Source organism: Lacerta agilis, chromosome 8, assembly GCF_009819535.1.
Source record: "Lacerta agilis isolate rLacAgi1 chromosome 8, rLacAgi1.pri, whole genome shotgun sequence".
NCBI classification, from domain to species: domain Eukaryota; kingdom Metazoa; phylum Chordata; class Lepidosauria; order Squamata; family Lacertidae; genus Lacerta; species Lacerta agilis.
Genome location: NC_046319.1, coordinates 79068072 through 79083844, shown reverse-complemented (window position 1 = coordinate 79083844; position 15773 = coordinate 79068072). Strand labels below are relative to the sequence as shown.

Here is a 15773-nt window from a genome sequence, read left to right as displayed (position 1 = left end):
CTGGCGCCCCGCGCCACTAGCCTCTATGGGTAAGACGGGCCTGGATAAACAACATCACCACACTCTCCGCCAGGAATGATCCTCTGGCCATCCAAGCAGGATGTCCATTGCTTGGCTCCAATCCTAAGTATCCCATGGGCTCCTCCAGGACAACAGAGAATTGGGGGGGCGCTTGGTGGTAGGCTGTTTTGAAGGGTGTGGAGTGTGGGCCTTTGATCTGCTGCCTTCCCCACCCGCAATTTCCTTGCTAACTGGTTTAGTAAAATGCAGAGCCTTCTAGCTTGAAGCAGAGAGGCTCTGGGCACCATTTCCTCAAACCAACGGGAGGTTCTTTGGCACTGCTTTTGTGCAGATATATATATATAGCCTCTGAAATGTGCTCAGAAGATTCTTTTGTAGACGGTGCTCATCGTTTCGTTGGTACCCGTTCTGTCGCTGACGGTTCTGCTCAGTACTCGGAAGGAGGGAACAGGAAAGCGTATCCTGCTTCATTGTCCAAAGCAGGTTAATTTCCCACCTCCTTTTAAGTTCTTTTTCTGCCTCTCCAAGGTCTCCTGCTGAGTGAGAAGTACATGCTTAAAAATAAACTGACATTCTGATTATGCTTTCTCAGGTGTTTCCAAACAAGGCATTTTATGTTTGGAAGCCGGAATCCAGGAATCAAGAGGGCGCCATATTGTTCAGAAAAGAGAACTGGGTTTGTTTGTTTGTTTTGTTGTTCATTTCCCAGAAGAGGAACAGATATTTGCTGGTATATTAGCTGGGCTTTCTATAGTAAGGAAAGAAGGGTTCCTTTTGGAGGGAAGAGAGAGGGCTTCTTCCATCTGTTCTCAGCTGGGACTCTCTGCAGGGCTTGTGTAGACCAAGCCCTGTTTTCTTCTCTCCTGCAACTTTCCTATAACCTTTTAAAAAGATTATTTCATCCCTATGTCCTTACATATATAAGAGGTAAGTGCATGGTATACATGGATGTAATGGTTTCATTCAGAGTAGACCCACTGTGTTGTAGCCAACGTAGTGCTAAGTAAAGTTACTTAGCCCCCAGTAAAATATTTTGCAAGACTACAGGTAAGCAGATGGGACGCGGGTGGCTCTGTGGTCTAAACCACAAAGCCTAGGGCTTGCCGATCAGAAGGTCGGCGGTTCGAATCCCTGCGACAGGGTGAGCTGCTGTTGCTCGGTCCGTGCTCCTGCCAACCTAGCAGTTCGAAAGCACGTCAAATTGCAAGTAGATAAATAGGTACCGCTCTGGCGGGAAGGTAAACGGCGTTTCCGTGCGCTGCTCTGGTTCACCAGAAGCGGCTTTGTCATGCTGGCCACATGACCCGGAAGCTGCACATCGGCTCCCTCGGCCTGTAGAGCGAGATGAGTGCCACAACCCCAGAGTCATTCACGACTGGACCTAATGGTCAGGGGTCCCTTTACCTTTAAGGGGACCCAGGACCAGCTCAGACCTCCTCACGTTGAGCTTCTCAGATAGACTGATGGAGAACAACAGGACTGATTACCTAGTTCCTCCCAAACTGAGCAAATCCAGGCAGGACAGCTTACTTTATGGTCTTAACCCTTTCATGCTTTAATTAGACTTAAGCATGTTGGCTATACGAGGCTGGTTATCCCACCCTATGGCTGCGCAGAACCTCCTGTCAATTCATACCACAGTGCATGCCTCTGAACAACAAATGTTAACATCAATTTCTGTCAGTGCAGCTATAACCTTCTTAAGTTGGCTTATTTAGTTATTTCATCCATTTATATGCTGCTTAAGACTTAACTTGTTAAGTGGGTTACACTACTCTGAATACATTTTTAATTAAAAAAAAATCCAGGCATTTTAATAAAAGTTTGATCTTGCAGTTTTAACTGGGTTGTGTTGTGGGGGTTTTTTTATACCTCTGTTGGTTGGTTTTTCATTTGCACCACGAATAAAGAACCCCCAAAATACTCTAGGCAGTATGGAACGAAATTTCCAAGATAAATATCTTTTCATACTTTTTCAACCACTAAAGACCCCTCATTTTATGATGGGATTATTTTTATTCCTGTCGGGCGAGTAGCGGTACAATAAACCCTGAAAACATAATATGAAAAGTAATTAAATGTCAACCACGGTATGATACGAGATATATCCTATAGGGTCATCAAACATAATGCCTTTTGTGTTCTGTTAAATACTGCCCTACACCTGACCAACAAGGTATTGGTTTCAAACTTACAGGTAAGAGTATGAGAATTTTAAATTACTGAAGCAACACAAAAGTATATTTAAATATTTAAACTAAAATCCACAGCTTCTTATGTTGCTCAGCAAATGGCCGCTAAGACATAGCTTTCTAATAGATCAGGGGTAGGCAACCTAAGGCCCAGGGGCTGGATGCGGCCCAATCACCTTCCCAATCCGGCTCGTGGACGGTCCGGGAACCAGCATGTTTTTACATGAGTAGAATGGGTTGTTTTAATTAAAATGCACCTCTGGGTTATTTGTGGGGCATAGAAATTTGTTCATTCCCCCCCCCCCAAAAAAAATATAGTCCGGCCCACCACATGGTCTGAGGGATGGTGGACTGGCCCACAGCTGGAAAAGGTTGCTGACCCCTGCAATAGATCTTTTGGCCCCCAACTAAATTTCATTTGCTGCTGTTATGAATTTTCTTTTGGCTGCTTAACCCCCCTCCACCGTTTGTGGCCATTTTTAGTTTTTTAACACTACTGTTTTCAAAAATTGTATTGTAAGCCCTCTTGAGGAGGAGAAAGGTCTTGAGGAAATGGCAGGATATTAATGTTTTGGTAAAAGAAATAAAAGCTGGTGTATGCATTTTGTTTTGTTTTTTGTCTGGCTTTTTTGTTTTTAAAAAAGCCAAGTTTCTAGTCCACATGCCAATGAAGTTGTGCCTGAATGTATGTGGACACAGCTGGCTGCCAGCTCAGAAGCCCGGGAGCATGGTTGAATAAAATCTCAGGAGAGCAAGCAGATGAATTATGCAAACTTGCTCCAATGTGCATAAGCTATACCAGGTAACAAAAACTTATTTTTCAGGGCACCGTATTGTGATTGCCTTGGGCAATTTACATGTTCTGTATCTATATCTACAGTGGTACCTCAGGTTACATACACTTCAGGTTACATACTCCGCTAACACAGAAATAACACTTCAGGTTAAGAAATTTGCTTCAGGATAAGAACAGAAATCGTGCTCTGGAGGCACAGCAGCAGCAGGAGGTCCCATTAGCTAAAGTGGTGCTTCAGGTTAAGAACAGTTTCAGGTTAAGAACGGACCTCCGGAACGAATTAAGTTGTTAACCCGAGGTACCACTGTATATATGTAGTGTGTGTTCGTGTGTAAACATATATACCATTATTGGTATACAGCAGAGAGTGCTCACAATCTTGATTAAAGACAATTAAATATCATGCACAAGATACACATGAAATGCTTTTTCTCCACCCCAAGAAATGGTGCAGATCTTTAGGAATGTTTTTTAAGTAACTTTCAGATGTGCCAGCCCTTCCCTAACAAGGCAACCTCCAGATGTTTTGGATGACACTTCTCACCAGTCTTAGCCAGTCTGCACAGTTTTCTTGTTGGGGAGGAGACATAAATACGTCAAACCAGTTCTTTGGAGTTGGATTCTGAGCATAAGGAACACCCAAATGAAATAAATGGGGGCAACTCCTCTCCTCCTTCATTTTTGCTCTCCACCTGCCCCCTGCCTCCAAGCCAGAGACAAGAGCTGGTTAAGGTGTTTGGTGGACCTAGAACAGGCCCCAGCTGCACAGATGTGGGGCTCTGAGCAATGCCTCCTTCTTGTGATCTTACAGGATGGATGGCCATATTTTAAGTGAAGAAGCAACGCTATCTGGAAATGGCCTTGCATTTGTTTTCAGCAGCTAGACTGGTTACTTGGGAGCGGCTGCCGAGACCACATAACACTGGTCTTGAAAGACCTACATTGGCTCCCAGTACGTTTCCCAGCACAATTCAAAGTGTTGGTGCTGACCTTTCAAGCCCTCAACGGCCTCAAAGGCCCAGTATACCTGAAGGAGCGCCTCCACCCCCACCGTCCAGCCCAGACACTGAGGTCCAGCGCCGAGGGCCTTCTGGCGGTTCTCTCACTGCGAGAAGCCAAGTTACAGGGAACCAGGCAGAGGGCCTTCTCGGTAGTGGCACCTGCCCTGTGGAACGCCCTCCCACCAGATGTCAAAGAGAAAAACAACTAACTGACTTTTAGAAGACATCTGAAGGTAGCCCTGTTTAGGGAAGCTTTTAATGTTTGATGGACTATGCTGTATTTTAATATTTTGTTGGAAGCCGCCCAGAGTGGCTGGTGAAACACAGCCAGATGGGCAGGCGGGGTATAAATAATAAATTATTATTATGTTGTTATTATTTTCTCCAGTTGCGTGTTCTCCCCATTTTTGAATAATTTTTCTTGATTTCAGATTTTCAGTACGATACATCTCGAGTCAATTAAAAAAAACACCTGTGCATTAACATAAACTGCAAAATAAAACAGAGGCATTCATTGCAGCTAGTTTATAAGAAAGGCACTGCGCTTTTACAAACAATGAGCTAGTAGGAGTAATCCTCAGTCCTTACTTTTCCCTTTCTTCAGGGACCAACAAATTCTGTCTGATTGTTCTGTTGCCCAACCCTCTTTCTTGCCTTTGCAAAAGCCTTGGCCAATGAACCTTATTCCCATTTTACAGATAGAATAACTGAGGCTGAATAAGAAGTGTGTGCATTCGTGCCTGTGCAGATAGGTGCCCAAGGCTAGCTAGTTCGTGGGCCTGAGCTGGGGCTTAAACCAAAGGTTTTCAGCCTCATATCCAGCTGCCCACAACGGTCAAACCATCTTTTTATTTTTATTTTTAAGTATATGCGACTCTCCTTCATTTCTAAACACAACTTTAGAAGCAATGATGCGGAGATACTAACTCTCTTAAATTTTGCACTGTAAAAATGCCATTCGCGCTCGCTCTCTCCAACGCCCCCCACCCGCCTCCCCAAATACATCGGATGCGCTGTCCGGTCTGCGGGAGCTGTCCACCGTTTCCTGGTGCTGAAATGGCTATTCTCTGTCCAGACTCACCGTGGTACTGATTTGCTCGGAGCGAAGGGAGCTGTCCGGCTTCTCGAGTGGGTGGCTGGGGCTGCCTTGAGCAGAAACGTGGACCCGATCCGGGCACGGCAAAGCGGCAGACTTGGGGTTCTTCCATACAGCTGTCACGCCTCGGCCACACTCCCTGGCAATGTGGGCTCTGCTAACCACCACCCAGCTTGAGTAGAGTTGCACCGCTTCCCTTTCCCGGTGGTGGCGGGGGGGGGGGGTTTCCTTGCACCGCCCCTCCCGCCCCATAGCTTCTTTCTGTGGGTCCTGAGAGCTCATTTCTCTCTTCCCACAACCTCCCCCCACCCCGCACCAGCGCTGCCCCTCCTCTTCTCTCCTCCTCCTTTCACCAGAGGCGGGCTCGCTCTCCATCTCTCTCTGTCTCTGGCTCCGAGGAAGGGACACTCTCTGGCTGGTGGGGGCAGCTTCCCTTCAGACACGACCAGGATCTGGGGGCTCTCGGGCTTTCACCGCCACCCCCTCGTGTTAGGCACCGCTCCCAGCCCTCGTACACGGCGCCCAGCCCTGCTGAAGAACAACGTGGGGAGGAGGGGGGGGCGAGAGAGAGAGAGACAGAGAAAGACCATGGCGAGGAACTGACCGGCTTGGCTCAGCCACAGCTGTGGGGAAGGGTCTCTCTGAGAGGAGGCGCAGAGGAAGGTAGGTGCTGGGGCGACGTGGGGGGTCCTTTTCCGCACGCGGGGCAGAGGATCGTGTGTGCGTGTGTGTATGTCGGGGTAACAGAGTGTGGACTGCCTGTTCCTTCATTTCCTCCCCGCCACCCACCAACACAAATCCCCTTTTCCTGCTTGGATTGATCCGATGGCGGGGGAGTAGTGTGTGTTGGGGAGCTTCTGGGTCTCTGGGTGATTCGCTGTCGACCAGGATCGGGACCCCGGGCTGTCTTGAGCCGTCCCTCCCTCTCTGCTCCCGTTTACTTCTTACTCTCTCCGTCGTTCTTCATCGCCGCTGACTCTCGGGTCCGTTCCCGTTCCCACCTCTCCGTGCACCGGTCGCCAGACACTTGCCAATTTGAGCCACGACCTGGTGCCGGCCAGCGATCACTCCAGCGGAGCGATGCCATGCCACATGATAGCACCCTCGGGGGGCGGGTGGGGGCCTCGAGGCTCTGGCCTCCTGAGGGGCATCCCCCAACACCTACCGATTGTAGATCATCCGGTTGTGTTGACACCATTGGGGTAAAAGAGAGATGGAGAGAGAGAGACCTCTTTGCCTCGCCTGGGAAATGTGTGCCGTTTTAGCCGTGCTTAGTTAAAATACAGCGTCGAGGTGTGATTAATTCCTCCACTCGCTATGAAAAATATATATGAAAAGAAATAAAAAAACCGAGCTCCAAAATTCCTACTCACTTAAAAAAAATAAAAATCGGGTAGCATGGTGCCAAGAGCCCGATCCACCTTAAAAAAAAACAATTAAAAATATTGTACCAAGATTCCTTTCTGCAATCGAATTCTCAATAGTATTAAGATTTTTTATTTTATTTTTAATATCCATCCCACACTTTCCCCCTCCATCCTTCTTTACGTCCCTCATCTCACATATCTTTCTAGCTAGGACAGTTGCTATAGACACCACCTTTTGAAGGATCTCAGAAGATAATTCACCGCTGCCAGTGCCACCACCTCGCTTTTGCAGAGACATGCACGCTTTACCCTCTCCTCCACCCCGAACTTTTTAAATTCTTTTTTTTAAAAATTATGATAAATAAGAATAATTTGTGGTTGACGTTCAATATACTCTGACAGAGTGGAATAGGCGCGTGTGCGTTCCCACTCCCCGGTTCAGTCTAGTTCAGTCTGAGTGATTTGGGCTCCACTCCTCTCTTCCCAGTGAAATGGCCACATCCTGGACTAAGAGAAACCAGCGTCGGGTTGGGAGAGGAGGCCTGATCCTGCACATAAACAAACTGAATTTTCGCCTGGTCAAAAGTAGTTCATGGGACCTGAAGCCCCTGCAGTTCCGAGTGGAGCAAGCCCCTCCCCCCCCGCCCCGGTTCAGCAACCATATTGAGCCATAAGTGTCTCAACACACCCTAAAAAACCACCAGATGTTTATATGTTTCAGATTCCAAACCTGGGAGACGAGAGGAGATTTCCCCTCCCCAGAAAACAATTCACATCAAATATGCATCTGCCCCGGATCCCAAAATCAGGGGGACTTTTCCTCCTCAACTTTCTCCCCACATTAAGAAGGGGGGGGGGGACTTTCCAAATGATGGAAGTGAGACGTGTAGGTGCCTTAAAGCGGGTACGGATTTGATGCTCTCCTGTGCTGTGCTGTGCTGTGCTGTGCATCTCCCGATGTGACATATTTTTTTGCCTGGTCCATTTCCCACCTTTCCCCATCCCCAACTTGGAGGCAACTTGTTGGAAGCAAGAGTCCATCACCCTGGGATGTCCCCTGGCAAGGACTGTTTCCCTAGGATAGATTTGTTTGAGACGGAGAGGGTGATATAATAATAATAATAATAATAATAATAATAATAATAATAATAATAATAATAATAATAATGCACATCTCTTGGCTTGTCTCATAGCCCTGGCATGCCAATTCCAGGCCCCCCCCCCGCATTTTGCCAGCCTCGTGAGTTGTTTTGTAGGATACACCGAGCCCTGGGGGAGGGGGGGGCGCTGAAAGGAACTTATTAGTGCTTGTAATGATTGTGTCTGGTGGTGCCACGGTTTCAGTTGCCGGATGTAAGATCTGGGTTGGCAGAGTGAGTGGCTTGCACTAGGAGGTCCCTAAATCTGAGAGAGTCAGAGAAGGTGGCCGGAGGGCTCATTCTTGCAGCCTCTAGCCTTCTGAGGGGCTCTGTGCAGTAGTGTGTGTGTGTTATTATTGTTGGAGTGGTGGTTTTATTGGCAGAGGGGGAGACTCTGCCAATGCCCAGCCCCACGATGTTCTGCTGCATGCCTTGCTCAGTTTCCCCATCTGCACAATGGGCACAATAGGGAGAGGATCCCCTCTCCCACCATCTTTTGCTCGATTCTGCTTGTTTTTGCTCTGTGTCTAGAATCGAGATGTTGAGATGGCTGGTTCAGAAAAGCTTGGGTGTAAGTTCCCTCCTCCAGGTTAAGCACAAGAGAGCGATGAAGGCTCTGGGCATCTGCTCCCAGTTCAAATATTAACTCTGCTGTGAAACTCACCAGGAGTCAGATCAGCTTGCAAGATCTAGTATGTGGGTGATGGTACAGAGCTCCCTCACAGGGTTGTTGTGAAGGTATGTCTTGAGGAAGGGCAGGATATCAGTGAAAATAATTTATTAAAACATCACCGAGAGGTGTGGCGAGACTATTTTATCTCTCTCCCCAGCAAGCCGTTGATGGCAGGCAGAACGTGCCAGCATGCTTTTCATCTTTTAAGGTATTTGTTAATATTTTATTCAAACCTGTGCATTGACTGGAGATGTGTGTGTATGTGTGCTGCACATACCAAGCGGGTTATAGCAGTGGATGAACAAAAAATCCACCAGGTAGAGCTCCTGAATTTTATCGGCCAAGGGGGGAAAGCTACACCTGTTGAATTTGCACCCGTAACGCTGCTGGTGGAGGCAAAGGAATAATTTTGGTGGCGGCTACAGGGAGGAGAAGCATCTGCGTTAACTGGGATTTCTGTTCAACATTCCACACCCCTCTTAAACAGCAGACAGTTACTTGTGGCTTGTCTTTCTAAACTAAAATGCACATGTTGAGGTTGTATCATTGTACCGGTGGGAGCATTGGGTCCTGGGATGCTGCTCAAAGCCTAGGAGACATTTGAGGGTGCATACTTTTGACAGGGTGTATGTTTTCTTGGGGTGGGGGAGAGAGGAATGACTCTTATTCAGCATTGAGGGCCATGTCAGAAATAGACTATGAATCAGAGGGCCGCTGCTAATTCCAGCTGCCAATCATCCTTGCAAACATTCATTTGGGCTGCAATTCACTCTTGCAGCCATGACAGGTGTCAAACTGCCATCGTTCCTTGCAGTGCCATTTTTATTCCACAACTGGGAGAAAACCAAGCTAGCTTTGAGGCAGCAGCGATGATGGGGAGGGCAGACAGACAGGGCTAGCAACTGTGCAGAATTGAAGTGCAGGGAACACGGGCTTCTGGACAATCTCTCTAACTCTAATTCTGCATGAGCCAGAGTTGCGTTCCACTATTCAAAATAATAAGGGGCGCGGGTGGCGCTGTGGTCTAAACCACAGAGCCTAGGGCTTGCCGATCAGAAGGTCGTTCGTTCGAATCCCTGCAACGGGGTGAGCTCCTGTTGCTCGGTCCCTGCTCCTGCCAACCTAGCAGTTTGAAAGGACATCAAAGTGCAAGTGGATAGATAGGTACCACTCTGGCGGGAAGGTAAACGTCATTTCTGTGCACTGCTCTGGTTTCACCGGAAGTGGCTTAGTCATGCTGGCCACATGACCTGGAAAAACTGTCTGCGGACAAATGCTGGCTCCCTCGGCCTATAGAGTGAGATGAGCGCGCAACCCCAGAGTTATTCGCAACTGGACCTAATGGTCAGGGGTACCTTTACCTTTTATTCAAAATAATTGTCAGGGCAAAAAGTTCAGTAAGCACTAGAGTAATCATGGAACCCAAGAAAGTGAAATCTCTCACTGCCTCCATTTCTTCCCCTTCTATTTGCCAGGAGGTGATGGGACCAGTGGCCATGATCTTAGTTTTTTTTATGTTGAGCTTCAGACCATATTTTGCACTCTCCTCTTTCACCCTCATTAAAAGGTTCTTTAATTCCTCCTCACTTTCTGCCATCAAGGTAGTATCATCAGCATATCTGAGGTTGTTGATATTTTTTCCGGCAATCTTAATTCCAGTTTGGGATTCATCCAGTCCAGCCTTTCGCATGATGAATTCTGCATATAAGTTAAATAAGCAGGGAGACAATATACAGCCTTGTCGTACATAGATGGTAGAAGCCGGTATATTCCTGTCCAGATAGGGGCACAGTTGGACCACCAGCCGAAGCTGATGGATGGTACTCTGTGCCACTGAGACCACTTCAGACTCAAGTGACAGTGAAAAATTCAGAAGTGTCCCCCAAGCGGCCAGGTCCTTCAGAGGAAGTGGAAGCCCATCAAGAGCAGGCAACCTCCCAGTTCTGTGGAACTGCCCACCAACAGAGCCTCAGCCTTATCTGGATTGAGCTTCAGTTTGTTGGCTCTCATCCAGGCCATTATCAAGGCAAAACAACAGTCCAGTACATCTACTGCCAAACCTGCAGATGTAAAGGAAAACCAGAGCTGTGTGTCATCAGCTTATTACCTACAACGGACTCCAAACCTTTAGATAACCCCACTCAGTGGTTTCATGTAGATGTTAAACAGCATAGGGCATAAAATTGAACCATGTGGAGCCCAACAGTGAAGGACATGTGGGGCCAAAGCATCACCCTCTGGAAATGACCATCCGAATAGGACCAGAACCACTGCAAAGCACTGCCACCCCCAACTCAGACAGCCACTCCAGGAGACCATGGTTGATGGTATCGAAAGCCACTGAGGGGTCAAGGAGAATTAACAGCAACACATTCCACCTCTCTCCCCCCCGACAGAGATCATCATACCAAAGCAGTTTCCATGCCCAAATTGGGCCTGTACCCCTGATTGAGATGCATCTAGAAAACCAGTTTCCTCCAAGAGTGCCTGGATGTGGTCCACGACCACCTGCTCAAGAACCTTGCCCAAGAAGGGAAGATGGTCAGCTTTGATTGAGGGCAACCAAAATGGTCCAAGGCCTGGAAATGATGCCTTATGAGGAACAGCTTAGGGAGCTGGGTATGTTTAGCCTGGAGAAGAGAAGGTTGAGATGCTTTTGAATTATGGTGCTGGAGGAGACTCTTGAGAGTCCCATGGACTGCAAGAAGATCAAACCTATCCATTCTTAAAGAAATCAGCCCTGAGTGCTCACTAGAAGGACAGATCCTGAAGTTGAGGCTCCAGTACTTTGGCCACCTCATGAGAAGAGAAGACTCCTGGGAAAGACCCTGATGTTGGGAAAGATGGAGGGCACAAGGAGAAGGGGATGGCAGAGGATGAGATGGTTGGACAGTGTTCTCGAAGCTACTAACATGAGTTTGGCCAAACTGCGAGAGGCAGTGAAGAATAGGCGTGCCTGGCGTGCTCTGGTCCATGGGGTCACGAAGAGTCGGACACGACTGAACGACTGAACAACAACAACAATGATAGCCATGTTCAAATATATAAAAGCATGTCATATAGAGGAGGGAGAAAGGTTGTTTTCTGCTGCTCCAGAGAAGCGGACGCAGAGCAATGGATTCAAACTACAAGAAAGAAGATTCCACCTAAACATTTGGAAGAGCTTCCTGACAGTAAGAGCTGTTGGACAGTGGAATTTGCTGCCAAGGAGTGTGGTGGAGTCTCCTTCTTTGGAGGTCTTTAAGCAGAGGCTTGACAGCCATCTGTCAGGAATGCTTTGATGGTGTTTCCTGCTTGGCAGGGGGTTGGACTGGATGGCCCTTGGGGTCTCTTCCAACTCTATGATTCTATGATTTTCCAAATCAAGGGAGGGTTTCTTGAGGAGTGATTCTGCCATGGCCTCCTTCAAGCAGGCAGGAACTACCCCCTCTTTCAAAATGTTGAGGATTTTGTCCTCAAAATGCTTTGCAAACGAGTCACAGTGAACTACTCTTGGTTGGTTCTACCAACTCCTTTGGACCAGACAGTAAGACCCCGCACTACCTGGAAAAGCTCTGCTGGACAGCACATTGAGGACACACTCTTTGCCTCCTTTGTTGCCTTCAATGCCACTAGGTAGGCTCGATGATGAGCCCTCAACACTGTGCACCTGCATTTCACTGGAGCTTCCCTCCACTCGCGTCAGAGCTGTCTCCCAGCTTGTTTCCACACCATAAGCACTAGTATATCAGGAAGCCAAACTGGCACCATGAAGTGGGAGAGGGCACTCAGGGGCAGCGACCCTAGCCAATGAGATGGTTCAGAGATCAGCAAGGGCTTTGACAGGAGTGCCAGTCATATCAGCCGGAAAATGCGTTGTCAGTTTATGGAGAACACTCCACGAAGCATATTTATGACCATCAGCTGCAGTGGCTCTGGAAAACGACCGGACAAATTTGTTTAAGCATCTGCCAGCTATGGAAGTGAAATGTGTGGGAATGTCTTGGGATGCAGGAGAGGACATATTGTTTAAGATATCCTATTCCAACTTGTGTTTACAAGTCCCAGAAATTAGCAGGGTACTCATTCCCCTTTTAAACACACACGCAGCAGATAGCTTGCTCAGGTTTGTTAAAACCTTTGTAATAAACGTCCTGGTATTTTCCCCGTTAATCCCTCTCAAAATAAGACACTACACAGTCTTCTATAAAAGTATAAAAAGAGTTTACTCACGAGAAATCATCTGTTCACAATTGGATCCCAGACGGCAGACTTAAACTTAGTAAAAGTAACATTTACTCAGGAGACTGTTCCATAAGGGAAAACAATTCCTTTGTGGTCTCTTGGCTAGAAGCCAAGAGAGCATCTCAGTGGTGCTCCTTCCTTGAGAGCCTGGTCCAAAAGAGAGAAAGATGGAGTCTGGTCCCTGTGGTTTTGTGTTAACCTGCCCAGGTGAGACCACACCCATCTCCAGTTACACAGAGGAAGTCCATCCCAGCCCAGGAGAAACAGCAAGTTCCGACTGGCTGGCCTAGAGTTCCCCTTTTATGTCCACTCTAGCAATGTTGTGTTTGACTGCTCCTGCATTTTACATCCCACAAAATGGACCCTCCACATTCAAGAGCAGTATACCAGGTCGACCTTTTGAAACCCTGTTTGTGAGCACCTCGGTGGACGTCTGCTGCAAAAGGGCTAGATCCAGCACGTGGCTTTTCTTAAATATTCCCAGGAGGCTCTTGAAATAAGTGTGCAATGAATTGGGTTTGGGGGTGGGAATTCTAATGGGGATTGTGTTCACCTCTGTCCATGCTCAGAGGTAAGAGCACTTGTTAATGCACATGCAGGCAGGCACCTAGAGCATTTGGCTCTGCATGGCAGGCACATGCCAAACGCGGAAGAGAGACCCATGCTGCGTGTGAGATTTTTTTCTGCCAAAACCCAAATCTGATACACCGCATGTCCTAGTAACAAGTCGCAATCTGCTACTGAACAGCAGATGCGTATGTGTGAGAGTTGCCTCGGAGGAGGCGTGAAATAAATCTCTTTCATGCCTCCCTCTCCTGCAACCAGAGAAGAGAGAGGGGGAGGGGAGGGGGAGAGAGAGGGAGGGAGGGAGAGAGGTGATCCTCTATCCACCTTGCACCCGTGCAATGTTTTGTTCCGCCACCCCAAGGCCCATCTGGCTCTCACCCATTCCCCCAAGCTATAAATACTGTGCTCTCTTAATCTCCCCTCCTGCGTCAATGCCTGAGGCTTCCTTAATCATTCTTTTGCGGGGGGGCCCCCGCCCCCAGTTTCCCTCCTGGTTGCTGCTAATGAAGTACCTTGGAACTGGCAGGGCCAGTCGCAACCTGAGAAAGGTTTATGGCCACTGTTGCCTTGCAGTCTCTCATCCAATTTGCCACCTTGCTCGGTGGAAACAGAGACTAAGAAGCTCGGGCGAAAAAGAAGGAAAGAGGGAAGTTTCCCTCTTGGAAATCTGGACTCCCTCCCTCCCTCTGTCAATGCTAGAGAAGTGGAAAATAGAACGTCTCTTGTTCTTTGGCTCTGAAGTCCCCTCAGTTTCTGAGCGCTGGGAGACTCTGGGGGTTCTAGCGCTTACATAGGATGAAGAGGATCACAGCACCAACCTTCCAACAGTTCTTGCTTCCATCTGTCAGGAATGCTTTGATGGTGTTTCCTGCTTGGCAGGGGGTTGGACTGGATGGCCCTTGGGGTCTCTTCCAACTCTAGGATTCTATGATTCTATGAGTCATTAGTGATGGCCACCAACTTGGGTAAACCATGACAGTGATGCTGTGGCTCCCCAGCCTCATGGAAGATGGAGCAAGCGTGTACCTGAAGGTAGAAGGTATCTCGAAAGTAGTACCTGAACCAATGGCTTCAAAGGACAAGAAAAGAAATTCCAACTAAACTTTGGGAAGAACTTTCTGAGCATAAGAGCTGTTTTGAGAGTGGATCAGACTACCTTTCAGAAGGTGGTGGACTCTCCTTCATTGGAGGTTGCTAAACAGAGGTTGGGTTGTCCCAACCCCACAATTCCACGACTCTATGAAAAGCCAACCTTGAGTGAATGCAGATAAACTCTGAATGCGGGTGCAAAAATCGAAGCAATTGACCCCAAGCCACCTGCCTTTGCTAGGAGCAGCTCTGGATTTTAGGGAGGCTGACACCAGCAGCATGTGTCCTGCGCCTTGGAATTTGACATCCTCTGTGCCGTTTTGCAAGCGATCCTGGGACACATCTTCGGGGTTTGCAGGGCACAGGGTGGCAAAACACCCGGGCCTGTCCTTGGCTGCGAAAATGAGCCTGTTTCTCCCAACGTGGAACAAAACCCTGCTGAGTTAGAAAGTATTACACTGTACACCTCTCTAATGAGGCTTTGCTGATTCGCAATCCCCTTTGGACACCAGCCTGCGAATTAGCGAGAAAAAGATCCATTTAATTTTGCCTAATTTATCCACTCCCTCGCCCCCACCCCTTTGTTGTGAGTCAAATGTGCGTTAATCTCTCTCTGCCTTCCTTTTCTGAAATTGAACGCGGTTCGCTGGGTAAGCCATTGTCTTTCTGCTGGACAATGCTGTAGGGCTTGGTCATTCTCCTTTATCCATAAGCCCCGGGAGCTGTGTCTTCTGGGCTGTAGGAGCAAATATCGATAGAAGATGCAACCCTGGAAGTTTGCAACCACTCCCAAAACATCAAGAAGAGAAGTGTGTGGCAGGGGTGAGGAGCCTTAGAATGGTAGGCTGGTTGTGGCTGCAAACTCTTATCTGGCCCCTGGGGTGCCCCTTCCCTAGCCACACCCCCCACCAGCCCTGCTCTGCACCCACCTCAATTGGTTTTGCCTGGCTGGAATTTGTCCACGACCTCTGAGAATGCCTCTTCATTTTCCACTCAGTTTTACTTCATTTTTTACTCAGTTACTCAGTTGTTGTTGTTGTTCAGTCATGTCCGACTCTTCGTGACCCCATGGACCAGAGCACGCCAGGCATCCCTATCTTTCACTGCCTCCCGCAGTTTGGCCAAACTCATGCTAGTCGCTCCGAGAAGTGAACACTGTTAAGGGTATACAAAGGTCCGTATAGTTAAAGCTATGGTTTCCCCAGTAGTAATGTATGGAAGTGAGAGCTGGACCATAAATAAGACTGATCGCCAAAGAATGGATGCTTTTGAATTATGGTGCTGGAGGAGACTCTTGAGAGTCCCATGGACTGCAAGAAGATCAAACTTATCCATCCTTAAAGAAATCAGCCCTGAGTGCTCACTGGAAGAACAGATCCTGAAGTTGAGGCTCCAGTACTTTGGCCACCTCATGAGAAGGGAAGACTCCCTAGAAAAGACCCTGATGTTGGGAAAGATGGAGGGCACAAGGAGAAGGGGATGACAGAGGACGAGATGGTTGGACAGTGTTCTCAAAGCGACTAACATGAGTCTGGCCAAACTGCGGGAGGCAGTGTAGGATAGGGGTGCCTGGCGTGCTCTGGTCCATGGGGTCACAAAGAGTTGGAC

General features: G+C 48.1%; 1 protein-coding gene across 1 annotated transcript in view; it reads left to right on the top strand.

The window, feature by feature from the left end:
• The first annotated feature begins 5675 nt into the window (after window positions 1-5675).
• LOC117051812 (sodium/calcium exchanger 2-like) overlaps window positions 5676-15773 on the top strand; it is a 56673-nt gene continuing 46575 nt past the window's right edge. The window contains exon 1 of the mRNA XM_033158492.1: window positions 5676-5769. The gene's annotated coding sequence lies outside the window, so the exon portion shown is untranslated. The remainder of the gene's footprint in view (window positions 5770-15773) is intronic.